Raw genomic sequence first — 20811 nt, forward strand, 5'->3', positions numbered from 1 at the left:
CAGCCTTGCAGACCTTTGGCATTCTAGTTGTCAATTTGTTGAGGTAATCTGAAGAGATTTCACCCCCATGATTCCTGAAGCACCTCCCACAAGTTGGATTGGCTTGATGGGCACTTCTTACGTACCATACGATCAAGCTGCTCCCACAACAGCTCAAAAGGGTTGAGATCCGGTGACTGTACTGGCCACTCCATTATAGACAGAATGCCAGCTGACTGCTTCTTCCCTAAATAGTTATTGCATAGTTTGGAGCTGTGCTTTGGGTCATTGTCCTGTTGTAGGAGGAAATTGGCTCCAATCAAGCGCCGTCCACAGGGTTTGCCATGGCGTTGCAAAATGGAGTGATAGCCTTCCTTCTTCAAGATCCCTTTTACCCTGTACAAATCTCCCACTTTACCACCACCAAAGAACCCCCAGACCATCATATTGCCTCCACCACGCTTAACAGATGGCATCAAGCACTCCTCCAGCATCTTTTCATTTGGTCTGCGTCTCACAAATGTTCTTCTTTGTGATCCGAACACCTCAAACTTCGATTAGTCTGTCCATAACACTTTTTTCCAATCTTCCTCTGTCCAGTGTCTGTGTTCTTTTGCCCATCTTAATCTTTTATTTTTATTGACCAGTCTGAGATATGGCTTTTTCTTTGCAACTTTGCCTAGAAAGTCAGCATCCCAGAGTCGCTTCTTCACTGTTGACGTTGAGACTGGTGTTTTGCGGGTACTATTTAATGAAGCTGCCAGTTGAGGACCTGTGAGGCATCTGTTTCTCAAACTAGACACTAATGTATTTGTCCTCTTGCTCAGTTGTGCACCGGGGCCTCCAACTCCTCTTTCTATTCTAGTTAGAGCCAGTTTGCGCTGTTCTGTGAAGGGAGTAGTACACAGCGTTGTACGAGATCTTCAGTTTCTTGCCAATTTCTTGCATGGAATAGCCTTCATTTCTCAGAACAAGAATAGGCTGACGAGTTTCAGAAGAAAGTTAATTGTTTCTGGCCATTTTGATTCTGTAATCAAACCCACAATTGCTGATGTTCCAGATACTCAACTATTCTCAAGAAGGCCAGTTTTATTGCTTCTTTAAATCAGCACAACAGTTTTCAGCTGTGTTAACATAATTGCAAAAGGGTTTTCTAATGATCAATTAGCCTTTTAAAATGATAAACTTGGATTAGCAAACACAATGTGCCATTGGAACACAGGACTGATGGTTGCTGTGAAGATATTCCATAAAAAAATCAGCAGTTTCCAGCTACAATAGCCATTTATATCATTAACAATGTCTACACTGTATTTCTGATCAATTTAATATTATTTTAATGGACAACAAAATTGCTTTTCTTTCGAAAACAAGGACATTTCTAAGTGACCCCAAACTTGTGAACGGTAGTGAGGTAAAAAAGTATTTGATCCCCTGCTGATTTTGTATGTTTGCCCACTGACAAAGACATGATCAGTCTATAATTTTAATGGTAGGTTTATTTGTTATGAATTGATTTGCATTTTAATGAGGGAAATAAGTATTTGACCCCTCTGCAAAACATGACTTAGTACTTGGTGGCAAAACCCTTGTTGGCAATCACAGAGGTCAGACGTTTCTTGTAGTTGGCCACCAGGTTTGCACACATCTCAGGAGGGATTTTGTCCCACTCCTCTTTGCAGATCTTCTCCAAGTCATTAAGGTTTTGAGGCTGACGTTTGGCAACTCGAACCTTCAGCTCCCTCCACAGATTTTCTATGGGATTAAGGTCTGGAGACTGGTTAGGCCACTCCAGGACCTTAATGTGCTTCTTCTTGAGCAACTCATTTGTGCCTTGGCCATGTGTTTTGGGTCATTGTCATGCTGGAATACCCATCCACGACCCATTTTCAATGCCCTGGCTGAGGGAAGGAGGTTCTCACCCAAGACTTGACGGTACATGGCCAAGTCCATCGTCCCTTTGATGCGGTGAAGTTGTCCTGTCCCCTTAGCAGAAAAACACCCCCAAAGCATAATGTTTCCACCTCCATGTTTGACGGTGGGGATGGTGTTCTTGGGGTCATAGGCAGCATTCCTCCTCCTCCAAACACGGCGAGTTGAGTTGATGCCAAAGAGCTCGATTTTGTTCTCATCGGACCACAACACTTTCACCCAGTTCTCCTCTGAATCATTCAGATGTTCATTGGCAAACTTCAGACAGGCATGTACAATGATCATGTGAACGGTGAGGAATCAGCCCAGAACTACACGGGATGATCTTGTCAATGATCTCAAGGCAGCTGAGACCATAGTCACCAAGAAAACAATTGGTAACACAGTATGCCGTGAAGGACTGAAATCCTGTAGCGCCCGCAAGGTCCCCCTGCTCAAGAAAGCACATATACAGTGGGGGAAAAAAGTATTTAGTCAGCCACCAATTGTGCAAGTTCTCCCACTTAAAAAGATGAGAGAGGCCTGTAATTTTCATCATAGGTACACGTCAACTATGACAGACAAAATGAGGAAAAAATATCCAGAAAATCACATTGTAGGATTTTTTATGAATTTATTTGCAAATTATGGTGGAAAATAAGTATTTGGTCAATAACAAAAGTTTCTCAATACTTTGTTATATACCCTTTGTTGGCAATGACACAGGTCAAACGTTTTCTGTAAGTCTTCACAAGGTTTTCACACACTGTTGCTGGTATTTTGGCCCATTCCTCCATGCAGATCTCCTCTAGAGCAGTGATGTTTTGGGGCTGTCGCTGGGCAACATGGACTTTCAACTCCCTCCAAAGATTTTCTATGGGGTTGAGATCTGGAGACTGGCTAGGCCACTCCAGGACCTTGAAATGCTTCTTACGAAGCCACTCCTTCGTTGCCCGGGCGGTGTGTTTGGGATCATTGTCATGCTGAAAGGCCCAGCCACGTTTCATCTTCAATGCCCTTGCTGATGGAAGGAGGTTTTCACTCAAAATCTCACGATACATGGCCCCATTCATTCTTTCCTTTACACGGATCAGTCGTCCTGGTCCCTTTGCAGAAAAACAGCCCCAAAGCATGATGTTTCCACCCCCATGCTTCACAGTAGGTATGGTGTTCTTTGGATGCAACTCAGCATTCTTTGTCCTCCAAACACGACGAGTTGAGTTTTTACCAAAAAGTTCTATTTTGGTTTCATCTGACCATATGACATTCTCCCAATCCTCTTCTGGATCATCCAAATGCACTCTAGCAAACTTCAGACGGGCCTGGACATGTACTGGCTTAAGCAGGGGGACACGTCTGGCACTGCAGGATTTGAGTCCCTGGCGGCGTAGTGTGTTACTGATGGTAGGCTTTGTTACTTTGGTCCCAGCTCTCTGCAGGTCATTCACTAGGCACATTTTCCAAGATGGCGTACTAGTGCAGTCCTGTTTTTGTCGTGTGTCTGTAAATAGCCTGTAAATACCCTGTTTTTTTTGTATTTTTCGTACATATTTTCCTATCAGACTTTTCATCCTCCTACAAAATATACTTTCCTGCAACCCGCCTCACTCAACGTGGAACGGATTCTATTATTGACTTATCTTTTATCTAGAATCTCCAGTTGAAACTAGCTAGCCAGCTAACTAGCTACTTGCTATTAGCCACAGTTGCTATTTCACCCAGAACATTGGATTTTCTGCCGGAATAATTTAATCACTGGACATTAATCACCGGATCGCAACTAGCTAGCCGCAACCGAATGGATGTTGCTGTTTGGCTAATCACCACTGCCCCCGATGCAAGCACCAGTTAGCCTCGAGCTAGCCTAGAGTCAGGCTCATATCCTGGCTATCTACCTCTAGGTCTACCGGACGGGAGTAGCCAGCTAACTAGCTACTTGCTACCGTTAGCGGTTTTTCACCATTGTCCGTGGCCTGCACCACCTACCAGCCAGCTCTAGTCCGGACTATTATTCGGCCAGTCTGCACAGCGCATTATCGACCCAGAACATATCAGTTTTTCTGCCGGAATCACTGAATCACTGGACCTTTAACTCCGGATTCATCGCTACCAGCTAGCTGCTACAAAATGGACGTTGAGGTCTGGCTAATCATCCTGAGCTAGGCCCATCTCCCATCTCCCGGCTATCTACCTCTCTGTCAACCGGACGGGACCACCTAGTGTTGACACGGAGCCCCGCCGATCCAACACGACTGGTTTGCCGACGAAATAGTCTGATGTGGTTTCAACAGGCTTCCCGTTGCGACGACCACGAAGATCCATCTGCCACCCCCGGCCCACTAGCACACGCAAACTACAACTGTGCTCCCTGCTAGCTGTGCTGAAGCACCAATTTGAACTGCTCTCGGACTCACATATTGCTGTTCACTGGACCTTATGATCACTCAGCTGCACAGCTGATGCCTGCTGGACTGTTCCTTTACACGGTACCCTGTCCTGTTTATTCTGTTTAGTCTTAGCCCAAACGTTATCGCTATTTCCAGTTGTGTCTTAGCTCTCTCTAATAACACCTGTGACTGCTTTATGCCTCTCTCCCATGTCAATTATGCCTTGCCTATTGCTGTTTGGGTTAGTTCTTATTATACAATTTAACTGTAGAACCCCAAGTCCCTCTCAAACTGCCTCAAATAGTTCCTTTGTTCCACCCCCCATACACGCCGAGACCGGCTCAATCGATGCCTCCAATGACGCTATCTCTTTCATTGTTACCCAACGCTTAGGGTTACCTGAACTGTACTCATATCCTTCCATATCCTTTTCTGTACATAATGCCCTGAATCTTTTCTACAACGCCCGGAGAACTGCCCCCTTTATTCTATGTACCCAACGCACTAGAAGACCAGTTCTTAAAGCCTTTAGTCGTATCCTTATTCTAGTCCTCCTCTGTTCCTCTGGTGATGTAGAGGCTAACCCAGGCCCTGCAGCCCCCAGTATCACTCCTACTCCCCAGGAGCTATCATTTGTTGACTTCTGTAACCGTAAAAGTCTTGGTTTTCTGCACATAAATATCAGAAGCCTCCTTCCTAAGTTTGAGTTATTCACTGCGTTAGCACACTCCGCCAACCCTGATGTTCTAGCAGTGTCTGAATCCTGGCTTAGGAAGGCCACCAAAAATTCTGAAATTTCCATCCCCAACTATAACATTTTCCGTTTAGATAGAACTGCCAAAGGGGGTGGAGTTGCAATCTACTGTAGAGATAGCCTGCAGAGCTCCATCATACTATCCAGGTCTGTGCCCAAACAGTTTGAGCTTCTACTTCTAAAAATCCACCTTTCCAGAAATAAATCTCTCACTGTTGCCGCTTGCTACAGACCCCCCTCAGCCCCCAGCTGTGCCCTGGACACCATATGTGAATTGATTGCCCCCCATCTATCCTCAGAGTTCGTACTGCTTGGTGACCTAAATTGGGATATGCTTAACACCCCGGCCATCCTACAATCTAAACTAGATGCCCTCAATCTCACACAAATTATCAACGAACCTACCAGGTTCAACCCTAAATCCGTAAACATGGGTACCCTCATAGATATCATCCTGACTAACTTACCCTCTAAATACACCTCCGCTGTCTTCAACCAGGATCTCAGCGATCACTGCCTTATTGCCTGCGTCCGTAACGGGTCCGCGGTCAAACGACCACCCCTCATCACTGTCAAACGCTCCCAAAAACACTTCAGCGAGCAGGCCTTCCTAATTGACCTGGCCCAGGTATCCTGGATGGATATAGATTTCATTCCGTCAGTAGAGGATGCCTGGTTGTTCTTTAAAAGTAATTTCCTCTCAATCTTAAATAGACATGCCCCATTCAAAAAATACAGAACTAAGAACAGATATAGCCCCTGGTTCTCCTCAGACTTGACTGCCCTTGACCAGCACAAAAACATCCTGTGGCGTACTGCATTAGCATCAAATAGCCCCCGCGATATGCAACTTTTCAGGGAAGTTAGGAACCAATATACACAAGCAGTTAGGAAAGCAAAGGCTAACTTTTTCAAACAGAAATTTGCATCCTGTAGCACTAACTCCAAAAAGTTTTGGGACACTGTAAAGTCCATGGAAAATAAGAGCACTTCCTCCCAGCTGCCCACTGCACTGAGGCTAGGAAACACTATCACCACCGATAAATCTACAATAATCGAGAATTTCAACAAGCATTTTGCTACGGCTGGCCATGCTTTCCACCTGGCTACCACTACCCCGGCCACCAGCTCTGCACCCTCCGCTGCAACTTGCCCATGCCCCCACCGCTTCTCCTTCACACAAATCCAGACAGCTGATGTTCTAAAAGAGCTGCAAAATCTGGACCCCTACAAATCATCTGGGCTAGACAATCTGGACCCTTTCTTTCTAAAACTAGCCGCCGAAATTGTCGCAACCCCTATTACTAGCCTGTTCAACCTCTCTTTCGTAACGTCTGAGATCCCCAGAGATTGGAAAGCTGCCGCGGTCATCCCCCTCTTCAAAGGGGGTGACACTCTAGATCCAAACTGTTACAGACCCATATCCATCCTGCCCTGCCTTTCAAAAGTTTTTGAAAGCCAAGTCAACAAACAGATCACCGACCATTTCGAATCCCACCGTACCTTCTCCGCTATGCAATCCGGTTTCCGAGCTGGTCATGGGTGCACTTCAGCCACGCTCAAGGTCCTAAACGATATTATAACCGCGATCGATAATAGACAGTACTGTGCAGCCGTTTTCATTGACCTGGCCAAGGCTTTCGACTCTGTCAACCACCGCATTCTTATTGGCAGACTAAATAGCCTTGGTTTCTCAAATGACTGCCTCGCCTGGTTCACCAACTACTTCTCAGATAGAGTTCAATGTGTCAAATCGGAGGGCCTGTTGTCTGAACCTATGGCAGTCTCTATGGGGGTGCCACAGGGTTCAATTCTTGGGCCGACTCTTTTCTCTGTGTATATCAATGACGTCACTCTTGCTGCTGGTGACTCTCAGATCCACCTCTACGCAGACGACACCATTTTGTATACATCTGGCCCTTCATTGGACACTGTGTTAACAAACCTCCAAACGAGCTTCAATTCCATACAACACTCCTTCAGTAGCCTCCAACTGCTCTTAAACACTAGTAAAACTAAATGCATGCTCTTCAACCGAACGCTGCTTGCACCCGCCCACCCGACTAGAATCACTACTCTCGACGGGTCTGACCTAGAGTATGTGGACAACTACAAATACCTAGGTGTCTGGTTAGACTGTAAACTCTCCTTCCAGACTCACATTAAGAATCTCCAATCCAAAGTTAAATCTAGAATCGGTTTCCTATTTCGCAACAAAGCCTCCTTCACTCATGCTGCCAAACATGCCCTCGTAAAACTGACTATCGTACCGATCCTTGACTTCGGCGATGTCATTTACAAAATAGCCTCCAACACTCTACTCAGCAAATTGGATGTAGTCTATCACAGTGCCATCCGTTTTGTCTCCAAAGCCCCATATAATACCCACCACTGTGACCTGTACGCTCTTGTTGGCTGGTCCTCACTACATATTCGTCGCCAAACCCACTGGCTCCAGGCCATCTATAAATCACTGCTAGGCAAATCCCCGCCTTATCTTAGCTCATTGGTCACCATAGCAACACCCACCCGTAGTCTGCGCTCCAGCGGGTATATCTCACTGGTCATCCCCAAAGCCAACACCTCCTTTGGCCGCAATTCCTTCCAGTTCTCTGCTGCCAACGACTGGAACAAATTGCAAAAATCTCTGAAGCTGGAGACACTTATCTCCCTCACTAACTTTAAGCATCAGTTGTCAGAGCACCTTACCGATCACTGCACCTGTACACAGCCCATCTGAAATTAGCCCGCCCAACTACCTCATCCCTATATTGTTATCTATTTTGCTCATTTGTACCCCAGTATCTCTATTTGCACATCATCTCTTGCACATCTATCATTCCAGTGTTAATACTAATTGTAATTATTTTGCACTATAGCCTATTTTATTGCCTACCTCCATAACTTGCTAAATTTGCACACTGTATATTATATGTATTTCTGTTGTATTTTTGACTTTGTTTTGTTTTACCCCATATGTAACTCTGTGTTTGTTTTTATCGCACTGCTATGCTTTATCTTGGCCAGGTCGCAGTTGTAAATGAGAACTTGGTCTCAACTGGTTTACCTGGTTAAATAAAGGTGAAATAAATAAATAAAATAAAAGGTCCCCCCGTGTGGTTCTGGGATTTTTGCTCACCGTTCTTGTGATCATTTTGACCCCACGGGGTGAGATCTTGCGTGGAGCCCCAGATCGAGGGAGATTATCAGTGGTCTTGTATGTCTTCCATTTCCTAATAATTGCTCCCACAGTTGATTTCTTCAAACCAAGCTGCTTACCTATTGCAGGTTCAGTCTTCCCAGCCTGGTGCAGGTCTACAATTTTGTTTCTGGTGTCCTTTGACAGCTCTTTGGTCTTGGCCATAGTGGAGTTTGGAGTGTGACTGTTTGAGGTTGTGGACAGGTGTCTTTTATACTGATAACAAGTTCAAACAGGTGCCATTAATACAGGTAACCCCGCACATTGACTCTGCAACGGTACCCCCCTGTATATATAGCCGGTGCCCCCGCACATTGACTCTGCAACGGTACCCCCCTGTATATATAGCCTCCCTACTGTCACTTTATTTTACTTCTGCTCTTTTTTTTTTCTCAACACTTTTTTTGTTGTTGTTTTATTTTTTTGTTTAAAATAAATGCACTGTTGGTTAAGGGCTGTAAGTAAGCATTTCACTGTAATGTCTGCACCGGTTGTATTCGGCGCATGTGACCAATAAAATTTGATTTAACGAGTGGAGGACAGAGGAGCCTCTTAAAGAAGAAGTTACAGGTCTGTGAGAGCCAGAAATCTTGCTTATTTGTAGGTGACCAAATACTTATTTTCCACCATAATTTGCAAATAAATTCATTAAAAATCCTACAATGTGATTCTCTGGGAAAAAAAATCTCAATTTGTCTGTCATAGTTGACGTGTACCTATGATGAAAATTACAGGCCTCTCTCATCTTTTTAAGTGGGAGAACTTGCACAATTGGTGGCTGACTAAATACTTTTTTCCCCCACTGTATATGTGCTTTCTTGAGCAGGGGGACCTTGCGGGCGCTACAGGATTTCAGTCCTTCACGGCATAGTGTGTTACCAATTGTTTTCTTGGTGACTATGGTCTCAGCTGCCTTGAGATCATTGACAAGATCATCCCGTGTAGTTCTGGGCTGATTCCTCACCGTTCTCATTATCATTGCAACTCCACGAGGTGAGATCTTGCATGGAGCCCCAGGCCGAGGGAGATTGACAGTTATTTTGTGTTTCGTCCATTTGCGAATAATCGCACCAACTGTTGTCACCTTCTCACCAAGCTGCTTGGCGATGGTCTTGTAGCCCATTCCAGCCTTGTGTAGGTCTACAATCTTGTCCCTGACATCCTTGGAGAGCTCTTTGGTCTTGGTCATGGTGGAGAGTTTGGAATCTGATTGATTGATTGCTTCTGTGGACAGGTGTCTTTTATACAGGTAAGAAACTGAGATTAGGAGCACTCCCTTTAAGAGTGTGCTCCTAATCTCAGCTCGTTACCTGTATAAAAGACACCTGGGTGCCAGAAATCTTTCTGATTGAGAGGGGGTCAAATACTTGTTTCCCTCATTAAAATGCAAATCAATTTATAACATTTTTGACATGCGTTTTTCTGGATTTTTTTGTTGTTATTCTGTCTCTCACTGTTCAAATAAACCTACCATTAAAATTATAGACTGATCATTTCTTTGTCAGTGGGCAAACGTACAAAATCACTGTATAGATTTTTAAAATATATATTTTCCTTTATTATGTTCCCCTAACCCTACCACCTCCCCTAATTGGTGTAAACTAATGGACAACAACACTTAGGCTTCTACTTCCAGCAACTGTACAGTTGAAGTCGGAAGTTTGCATACACCTTAGCCATATACATTTAAACTCAGTTTTTCACAATTCCTGACATTTAATCCTAGTAAAAATGCCCTGTCTTAGGTCAGTTAGGATCACCACTTTATTTTAAGAATGTGAAATGTCGGAATAATAGTAGAGAGAATGATTTATTTAAGCTTTTATTTATTTCTTTCATCACATTCCCAGTGGGTCAGAAGTTTACATACACACAATTAGTATTTGATAGTATTGCCTTTAAATTCTTTAACTTGGGTCAAACGTTTCAGGTAGCCTTCCACAAGCTTCCCACAATAAGTTGGGTGAATTTTGGCCCATTCCTCCTGACAGAGCTGGTGTAACTGAGTCAGGTTTGTAGGCCTCCTTGCTCGCACACACTTATTCAGTTCTGCCCACACATTTTCTATAGGATTGAGGTCAGGGCGTTGTGATGGCCACCCCAATACCTTGACTTTGTTGTCCTTAAGCCATTTTGCCACAACTTTGGAAGTATGCTTGGGGTCATTGTCCATTTGGAAGACCCATTTGCGACCAAGCTTTAACTTCCTGACTGATGTCTTGAGATGTTGCTTCAATATATCCACATAATTTTCCTTCCTCATGATGCCATCTATTTTGTGAAGTGCACCAGTCCCTCCTGCAGCAAAGCACCCCCACAGCATGACGCTTCCACCGTCGTGCTTCACGGTTGGGATTGTGTTCTTCGGCTTGCAAGCCTACCCCTTTTTCCTCCAAACATAACGATGGTCATTATAGCCAAACAGTTCTATTTTTGTTTCATCAGACCAGAGGACATTTCTCCAAAAAGTACAATCTTTGTCCCCATGTGCAGTTGCAAAACGTAGTCTGGCTTTAATATGGCGGTTTTGGAACAGTGGCTTCTTCCTTGTTGAGCGGCCTTTCAGGTTATGTCGATATAGGACTCGTTTTACTGTGGATATAGATACTTTTGTACCGGTTTCCTCCAGCATCTTCACAAGGTCCTTTGCCGTTGTTCTGGGATTGATTTGCACTTTTCGCACCAAAGTATATTCATCTCTAGATGACAGAACGAGTCTCCTTCCTGAGCGGTATGATGGCTGCGTGGTCCCATGGTGTTTATACTTGTGTACTATTTTTTGTACAGATGAACGTGGTACCTTCAGGCGTTTGGAAATTGCTCCCAAGAATGAACTAGACTTGTGGTGGTCTACAATTCTTTTTCTGAGGTCTTGTCTGATTTCTTTTGATTTTCCCATGATGTCAAGCAAAGAGGCACTGAGTTTGAAGGTAGGCCTTGAAATACATCCACAGGTACACCTCCAATTGACTCAAATGATATTAATTAGCCTATCAGAAGTTTCTAAAGCCATGACATCATTTTCCGGAATTTTTGAGGGAAAGATGAACGGAGCAAAGTACAGAGAGATCCTTGATAAAAACCTGCTCCAGAGTGCTTATGACCTCCGGCTGGGGCGAAAGTTCACCTTCCAACAGGACAACGACCCTAAGCACACAGCCAAGACAATGCAGGAGTGGCTTCGGGTCAAGTCTCTGAATGTCCTTGAGTGGCCCAGCCAGAGCCCGGACTTGAACCTGAACGAACATCTCTGGAGAGACCTGAAAATAGCTGTGCAGCGATGCTCCCCATCCAACCTGACAGAGCTTGAACGGATCTGCAGAGAAGAATGGGAGAAACTCGCGAAATACTGGTGTACCAAGCTTGTAGCGTCATACCCAAGAAGACTTGAGGCTGTAATCGCTGCCAAACGTGCTTCAACAAAGTACTGAGTCTGAATACTTATGTAAATGTGATATTTCAATTTGCAAAAAAATCTAAAAACCTGTTTTTGCTTTGTCATTATGGGGTATTGTGTGTAGATTGATGAGGGGGAAAAAAGAATCTAATACATTTTAGATAAAGGCTGTAACATAAAAAAAATGGAAAAGGTTTTCCCAGACTTAAAGGCTTTAATTGCACCAAGAAGTTCCTCCTCTGTAAATTGTCCTTCACATGAGTCTTTATGTACAGCTGTTAATTTTATTATTAATAGGAAAAAACTCCTTACAATTAACTTCGGTTAGTGGAGATGGAGGAGACTGAAACAAAAACATATGCTTAAAGTACTTTGCTTTCTCTTTCAAAATATCATTTTTATTATCCATCTGTACTGTTAGTCCCTCTATTTCCTTTGTTAATATGAACTATTTTGACCTAAATTGCTTTTGTTTTAAAAGATTAATATTGAATTGCATGGCCTCTAAAGGCACAGTCCTGGCTTTGTTCAGCCTGCCGCATGCCAACTTCTAATGGGAAGCATACGAGCTATAGACTATTGGGTTTTCACCATTTATATCCCCTGGCGTTATGAGCTGTACTGTAATGTGAAGAATCCACAATGGAGCAGACCAAAATGAAATGTAACCCCGTAATCTGTGAAATCAACATTCCTAGACTAGGGTAGAGAACACCTTTTCCGAAGTCTATGCATCTCTATGTGATCTCTTCACAAACACGCAAACCGCTTCGAATAAGAACCTGGGGGCTATGGCGGTGTCAATACACCTCTTCATCTGAGCTATGCACAGGGGAAATGAGAACAATGGATAGCGGGTGGAGAGATGGAGATGGAGAGAGCCTCCAGCTTCCCGTCTCATCCCATCTCATTTCCTTCACGGTTGCAGACAAGTGAAAGGACTACAAGATTGATAACAACGACAGCTGAAGCGTCCGGCCAGTTGCCTTTGGAAAGCTGCCAACGGGAGCCACCTGTATAGACTGAGGGGATCTCAGATATGTTTGACTGCACTGTGATGACAGCTAGCCAGAGGAGAGCAGCTGGTAGCATCAACCAACAACACCCAGTAAAGGTGCAAGAGGAGGAAACCCAGCATAAAACTATATTTTATTGATTACATTTTTATTAATCTTTGTTTTATAAATTTTTCTTCCACTTTGACATTAGATAATTTTGTTTAGATTGTTGACAAAAAATGACAATTAAATCAATTTTAATCCTGCTTTGTAACCCAATAAAATGTAAAGAAATCCAAGGGGTCTGAATACTTTTGCAAAGCACTGTATCAGCGTCAAACCGTTTTCGGATGTGGCCAGCAACCCCCTGCTTAGATCGAGGCAATCTCAGAACAGTTTCACTGCACTGTGATGACAGAAAGGTGCAGCTGGTAAAACACATACAGAGAAGGACCCACCATTGCAGGTACAGGATTCAGAAGCACTTGGAATGGGTGTGATTGAATCATCCGCCGAGATGCACTAACTCAAATATGCTTTTGGACTTCTTCTATGGAGGTGGGCTTCTTTCTGGTCCACATCACATGCATTCTGTACATCCTGTACCAACTTGGCACTAACAAGACTGCATCTACGTTGTTTTCACGTCATTTCAACATCATTTTGTCAATCATTTCGGTCAATCATAGTGGTGTACCAACAAGTTGTATGTTGAAATGACATCAGAGCCAAGTATACTCCAATCATTTTGCATTGTAAATGACCAGGTAGAATTTAACAACCCGCTAGTGTACCTGTTAACATCCCCATGGATTAGCCCCAGGAAAATACCTACCAAGATAGGTGAGTGTTAGAGTTCAAAGGACAAAGTCAATACCGTAAGGTCTCTATATTTCTTTCCTCAACTAGTTGTTCTACTTTTTTCAGCCAATTAATGGACAGAAAAATATAGTGTTGTATATCTCTCATGGGACTGACGTCACTGGAGCTACATGTGCAACTGGTGCATCAGGCCAACAGATTCATCACCTGACCCGGAGCAGCACTGCCAGAGACCCTGACCCTTAACCTGCGATAATGTAAGACCTGGGTTCAAATAGTATTTATTTTCCTTCAAATATTTTGAATGTTTGATTGGGCCTGCCCTAAAGTGCCAGATGGACGGGGTTTGTACTTTTGGGACTACTCCATTGGTGCCATGGAGCCAAGCTCAATCAAGCACAGCTCAAGTATTTGAAAGAAAACAAATACCATTTGAACCCAGGTGTGGTTAATAGACACGTGACTCCATGAGGAACTGAAATACACTAGCAGTCAGAGGGTCATGGCTAGAAAGGATATAGCTTTTGTCAAACTGAAGTCAAAAGTTGAATATGTTTTGCATTTTAGCTAACCCTAACACTTTTCCTAACCTTAAACGAATTATCCTAACCTGCTACGTTAATTTTCCTAACCTGCTGTGTAAGTTCTCCTAACCACTACGAAAAGTAAAATCTGACAAAAGCTGTATTCCATCTACCCAAAACCCAGTCAGACCCCTGGCACCACAGCAGAGACTCGAGCACAGCCAACCGATGATGTCAGGTTGACGCATGTGGCTGCCTGTCTGTCAAATACAAACTGAGCTATGATTCTCTGCATGTCTCATGCAAGTTATCTGGTGGCTTTTTTTCTATTAAGTTATACAGCAGGTTAGTGGCTAGATGCTACACTGAACAAAAATATAAACGCAACATGTAAAGTGTTGGTCCCATGTTTCATGAGCTGAAATAAAAGATCCCAGAAATGTTCCATATGCACAAAAACATAATTTCTCTAACATCCCTGTTAGTGAGCCTTTCTCCTTTGCCAAGATAATCCATCCACCTAACAGGTGTGGCATATCAAGAAGCTGATTAAACTACATTATCATTACACAGGTGCACCTTGTGCTGGGGACAATAAAAGGCCACTCTAAAATGTCACACAACACAATGCCACAGATGTCTCCACTTTTGAGGGAGCGTGCAATTTGCATGCTGATGGCAGGAATGTCCACCAGAGCTGTTGCCAGAGAATTGAATGTTCATTTCTCTACCATAAACCGTCTCCAACCTTGTTTTAGATAATTTGGCAGTGTGTCCAACCGGCCTCACAATCGCAGACCATGTGTATGGCGTTGTGTGGGCGAGCGGTTTGCTGATGTCAACGTTGTGAACAGAGTGCCCCATGGTGGCGGTGGGGTTATGGTATGGGCAGGCATAAGCTACAGACAACGAACACAATTGCAATTTATCGATGGCAATTTGAATGCATAGAGATACCGTGATGAGATCCTGAGGCCCATTGTCGTGCCATTCATCTGCCGCCAGGTTTCAGTATGATAATGCACGGCCCCATGTCGCAAGGATCTGTCCACAATTCCTGGAAGCTGAATATGACCCAGTTCTTCCATGGCCTGCATACTCACCAGACACGACACCCATTGAGCACGTTTGGGATGCTCTGGATCGGCATGTACGACAGCGCGTTGCAGTTCCCGCCAATATCCAGCAACTTCGCACTGCCATTGAAGAGGAGTGGGACAACATTCCACAGGCCACAATTAACAGCCTGATCAACTCTATGCGAAGGAGATACAGTGCTATGAAAAAGTATTTGCCCCCTTTCTAATTTTCATGGTTTTCTATTAAGGCATGTCGTCCAGGTCCTGAGGCAGCAAAGCATCCCCAAACCATCACACCACCACCACCATGCTTGACCTTTGGTATGATGTTCTTACTGTGGAATGCAGTGTTTGGTTTTCGCCAGGCAATACTGGAACCATGTCGTCCAAAAATTTATACTTTTGAATAATCTGTCCATAGAACGTTCTTCCAAGAGTCTTGATGATCATCCAGGTGCTTTTTGGCAAACTTGAGTCAACTCTTTGGACGAGATGGGCTTTGCTGCCTCAGGACCTGGACGACTTGCCTTAATAGAAGGAACCATGAATTCTGCTCTGTATCAGATAATTCTACAGGAGAATGTCAGACCATCCGTCTGTGAGCTGAAGCTGAAGCGCAGCTGGGTCATGCAGCAAGACAATGATCCAAAACACACAATCAAGTCTACATGAAAATTGCTAAAAAGCAACAAATTGGAAGTTTTGGAATGGCCTAGTCAAAGTCCAGACCTAATCCCAATTGAGATGTTGTGGCAGGACTTGAAACGAGCAGTTCATGCTTGAAAACCCACACGTCACTGAGTTAAAGCAGTGGGCCAAAAATCCTCCACAGCAACGTGAGAGACTGATCAACAACTATAGGAAGCATTTGGTTGGAGTCATTGTAGCTAAAGGTGGCACAACCAGTTATTGAGTGTAAGGGGGCAATTACTTTTTCACACAGGGGAATTGGGTGTTGCATAACTTTGTTTATGAAATAAATATGTAATTGTTGTGTTATTTGTTCACTTATGTTCCCTTTATCTAATATTAGGTTTTGGTTGAAGATCTGATAACATTCAGCATCACAAATATGCAAAAGTTGAGAGAATTAGAAAGGGGGCAAATACTTTTTCATAGCACTGTATGTTGCGCTGCATGAGGCAAAGGTGGTCACACCAGATACTGACTGGTTTTCTGATCCACGCCCCTACCTTTAAAAAAAAAAAAGAATCTGTGACCAACATATGCATATCTGTATTCCCAGTCATGTGAAATCCATAGATTAGGGTCTAATTTATTTATTTCAACTGACTGATTTCCTTATATGAACTGTAAAATCTTTATATTTTTGTTCAGTGTAATTTATTGTACAGATCTACAAAAAGGAATCCAGATCCTTGCTGACACAACAAAACATCTCCATGCAGTAAACAGCTAAACGCCCTCTTGTTGTGTATCAAGGCTATTGGAAGTGCAACTCCATGCCAAGACTCGAAGGCAGTTCCATTATGTTTCACTTAATTTGCCAGAGAACTTATCGGAATGTTCCCCTTTTTAATGAGAACACTGGTCTCATCTTTTCGCAACTAAAATGGATGAATGGGTAAGAGAGTTGTTAGCTAGTGGTTTACAGGCTGGTTTGTCAGAGCCTGGGGTGTGTGTGTGTCATCTCACTGAATGACTGGATCATAATCAGAGTGAAGTGAACAAACATACAGTATGTTTACTACTGAGTCGTTTAGCAAACTACTGAGTTGCTATGGCAAACTCTTTTTTTTTTACTTTTAAACTCAGACAAAACAGAGATGCTAGTTCTAGGTCCCAAGAAACAAAGATATCAGCTGTTTGATCTGACAATTAATCTCAATGGTTGCACAGTCGTCTCAAATAAAACTGAAGGACATCGGCGTTACTCTGGACCCTGATCTCTCTTTTGACGAACATAAAAAATATTTAAAGAGCAGCTTTTTTCCATCTTCGTAACATTGCACAAATCTGAAACGTTTTGCAGAAAAACTAATCCATGTTTTTGTCACTTCAAGATTAGACTACTGACCTGTTCCCCGGACCTGCTACCTTATCCCGGACCTGCTACCTTATCCCGGACCTGCTACCTTATCCCGGACCTGCTACCTTATCCCGGACCTGCTGTTTCAGCCCTCTCTCTCCCTCTCTACTACTGAATGCTGAATGTTTGGCTATGAAAAGCCAACTGACATTTACTCCTGAGGTGCTGACCTGTTGCACTCTCTATAACCACTGTGATTATTATTTGACCCTGCTGGTCATCTTTGAACGTTTGAACATCTTGAAGAACGATCTAGCCTTAATGGCCATGTATTGTTATAATCGCCACCGGCACAGCCAGAAGAGGACTGGCCACCCCTCAGAGCCTGGTTCCTCTCTAGGTTTCTTCCTAGGTTCTGGCCTTTCTAGGGAGTTTTTCCTAGCCACCGTGCTTCTACATCTGCATTGCTTGCTCTTTGGGGTTTTAGGCTGGGTTTCTGTATAAGCACTTTGTGACATCTGCTGATAAATACATTTGATTGATTGGTAAAGTGGCATAGGAAAAAATGTTTGGTGTAGGATGACTGCATAACTTGTTGTGACATCATGGGATTGATAAATAATGAGATTACGCGCTGCATAAAATGACTGCTAGCTTTATTTGAACTTTTGGCTCATTTTCAACGGAAAACACTATTGGCAACTGCACCTCATTACCTTTAATACTGACCCAGGTCTGGTGGGGTGAGAGTGAGTGAAATAATAAAAAGTTAGCTGAAGTTAAGTTGTGTGTGAGTAAGGATTCCCTACCTGAGAGGTGTGAGAGACGGCAGGATGGTCACCAGACTCCAGTGAGCTGGACGCTGCAGAAGACGCAGGGGTGGTTAGGTCTATATTAGACTAGTAAACCTCTCGGTAACACTTAACATTACAGTGCCCTTATTACTGTGTAATTATTTCTGTAAGTACAGTGTAACAAGTATTGTAATAACTCATTGTTACACTGTACTTACACTGTTCTAAGGTTTGGATAAGGTTAAGACTAGGGTTAATGCTCAGTGTACAGTGTAACAATTGGCAATTACAATACTTGTTACACTGTAGTTACAGCAATAATTACACAGTAAGCCTAATAAGGGCATTGGAATGTAAATTGTCAAAAGTCCATATGGAAAGAAATAAAACTTTCTGCCCAAAAATACCGTTAGGTCTATTAGCTTAATAGACCTCAATGGTTTTAAAGAATATGCAGTATAGATACAAAATCCCCTATGGAAAATAGGAATGACAGTCAGAAATAGGGTGATCACATTTAAAATACCCAAATGCGGGACAAAGGGATGATTTTGCGGGACATTCGCAGGACAGTGTAGCCGACATTAACATATTTTTTTGGCAGCAAGAGCATGGAGAGCCACACAAGTTGGACCAAATCACGTGATATCTTTTCAGTTTAATCACCATTTTCTGTCTATACGGCTATTTATTTACTTTTGTAGCTCTTCCTCAGAAGCATGTTTTTTTAACAGTCCTCTCCAAGTTTAGCTGGAATTTAGACCGAAAGGATTTGACAAATGTGATTGTTTCCCATCGCCTTGCGCTGCGCAGAATATCAGATCTCAACAACAATTGGAGAAGTGCTTAACATCACCAGTACCTCATTCTCTAATTCAGAAACAATCACATATTAATAATACATACCAAATGTAGGCTTGTTGTCTTCGGCTCTTTTAAAAGTTTGACTAGAAGGCAGAATCCATGCTACGCAGTGAAGGTAACTCATGGACTATATAACAGACTATTTATTGTTGAGGTCTGTCCTCTGTGGTTTTGTTAAATCCGCTTCTACAGATCGCAAACTCCCACACCTGCCACCTCCCAATGAAAATGTTAAGAGGGTTTCGCCGAATAGGACAACGCATGCGCAGCAGCAGCTCAGTTGATTCCAATGGATAGTCTAAGCAACACCATCGGCTACACATATCACACTTACGCTATATTATGTAAAATGCTATCGTTGCAAAACGAAACATTTAAATAGCCTAGTATTCATTCCAGACATTATTTTACGGTCCAACATTGTCCGTGATAAGACAAGTCTCAGAAATCCCAGACCTAGGGCAACAGCATGTGTGCTGGAACATTGGTCAGATTGTGGTAGGTAACCCATCTGTCTAAACTATGATAAAACCGTGTGATCTCAATTAAAATGCTTTTGAAATTATTTAAACACTTTCTGATGATGCACTCTGTTGGCGGTGTATATAGCCTAGCCTACTAGCCTACACATGGGACTCGTAAGGAATATTTTAGTTGGCTACCATATGCTCAAAGCCCACTGCCGCCTTCTCCACTTCTGTATCATAGGCTATCCGCTACCCTTATCATGTATATCCTTCTTCACTTTCAAGCATTTCTAATGAAAAATACAACAGACATAGGCAATGCAAATGAAAACGAGAAACGGACTTGGCTATAAATATAAACATTTTCGTGCGTGCAGCAGATCAGAACAGGCAGTGAAATAGCTTCGATATAATCAATGAAGCCAGCAGGCTTAGCTTGAGCGAGTTCGAGACACTTGCACTGTCTTAAAAAAAAAAGTTGTACCTGTAGTCTTTCCACCTGTTTTCAGTTACTTTTCCGGCCACATGTTAGGCTATAGCCTAAAACATTCGTCTCTTGGTAGCCTATAGGCTATGACCACGAATGCAGCTGTAGCCAGCATGGACATCATGTATACGCTAATGTCTGCTGAATTGCTATTAACCAATGGGCTACCGGCTTCCCATTTAAAGCGGTCATCAAAGCAAAGGGTGGCTATTTGAAGAATCTCAAATATAAAATATATTTTGATTTGTTTAACACTTTTGTTTGGTTACTACAAGATTCCATGTGTTATTTCATAGTTTTGATGTCTTCACTATTATTCTACAATGTTGAAAATAGTAAAATAAAATAAAAAACTTGAATGAGTAGGTGTTCTAAAACTTTTGACCGGTAGTGTATACTTTTCTTTTTCAGAAGTTATGAGGTCCGAAAGGCACGACCCAGCTATTGCTACTCACCCCGTTATGGGTTGATTCGTTGATTCATTAATTTCCAGTCATCTCTTCAACACGTTTATCATAGGATATGTGTTTTCAAATTGCCGTGATGTCGTATTACTAACAGCAATGCCATAAATGAGCCGACTGTGTCAATTGGTTATGACTGTGTAGGCTAGTATGGTTCTGCCTATCATGAATGGAAGGAAAGCGCGCGATGGCGTTTCTCAAGAGCGCGCCTTTGTAGGGGGCTTTGCGTGAATGTAGGTCTACAATTATACAGCGCGCTATTAAAATCATGCGTAAAAGTATTAATATGTTTGATTTAAAAATGTTTAGGCCTACAAAATTCCTATAGTAATGATACATATTTGTTGAGACTTGAAGTTTCACCAACAAACAAACCAATTGTGGCGGTTAATGGTTGTGCTTAGAGGGAGTACACAGCTCCGACCGGAAGTGACTTTTCGTAGCAGGTTAGTTGAACATTTTAGCTAACCCTAACCCTTTTCTTAACCTTTAGCTGTCTCATAACCTGCCATGTTAATTATCCTGACCTGCTGCATAAATTCTCCAAACCTGCTAGGAAAAGTCACTTCCGCTGGGGGGCGTGGTTGGAAAGTCCCCTCTCATTTCCAACGTTTGTCTATGCAACTGCCTCTTCTCCTCTCCGCCATTCCCTCGCAGACAATGGTTGTGTCCGCAAACGTAATGCATCCTCCTTC

General features: G+C 43.0%; 1 protein-coding gene across 4 annotated transcripts in view; it reads right to left on the reverse strand.

Annotated features, from left to right (window-relative positions):
• slc16a13 (solute carrier family 16 member 13) overlaps positions 1-20255 on the reverse strand; it is a 37148-nt gene extending 16893 nt beyond the window's left edge. The window contains exons 1-2 of one of the 4 annotated variants that reach the window (XM_084156164.1): positions 20108-20255; positions 17850-17902 (exon numbers count right to left, since the gene is read on the reverse strand). The gene's annotated coding sequence lies outside the window, so the exon portion shown is untranslated. Of the gene's footprint in view, positions 1-17849; positions 17903-18740; positions 18900-20107 lie in introns of those variants that run through there. The other 3 variants (XM_084156165.1, XM_084156166.1, XM_084156167.1) reach the window with 3 other exon arrangements.
• Positions 20256-20811: the final 556 nt, after the last annotated feature.

Source organism: Coregonus lavaretus (genome assembly GCF_964263955.1).
Source record: "Coregonus lavaretus genome assembly, chromosome: 39".
NCBI classification, from domain to species: Eukaryota; Metazoa; Chordata; class Actinopteri; order Salmoniformes; family Salmonidae; genus Coregonus; species Coregonus lavaretus.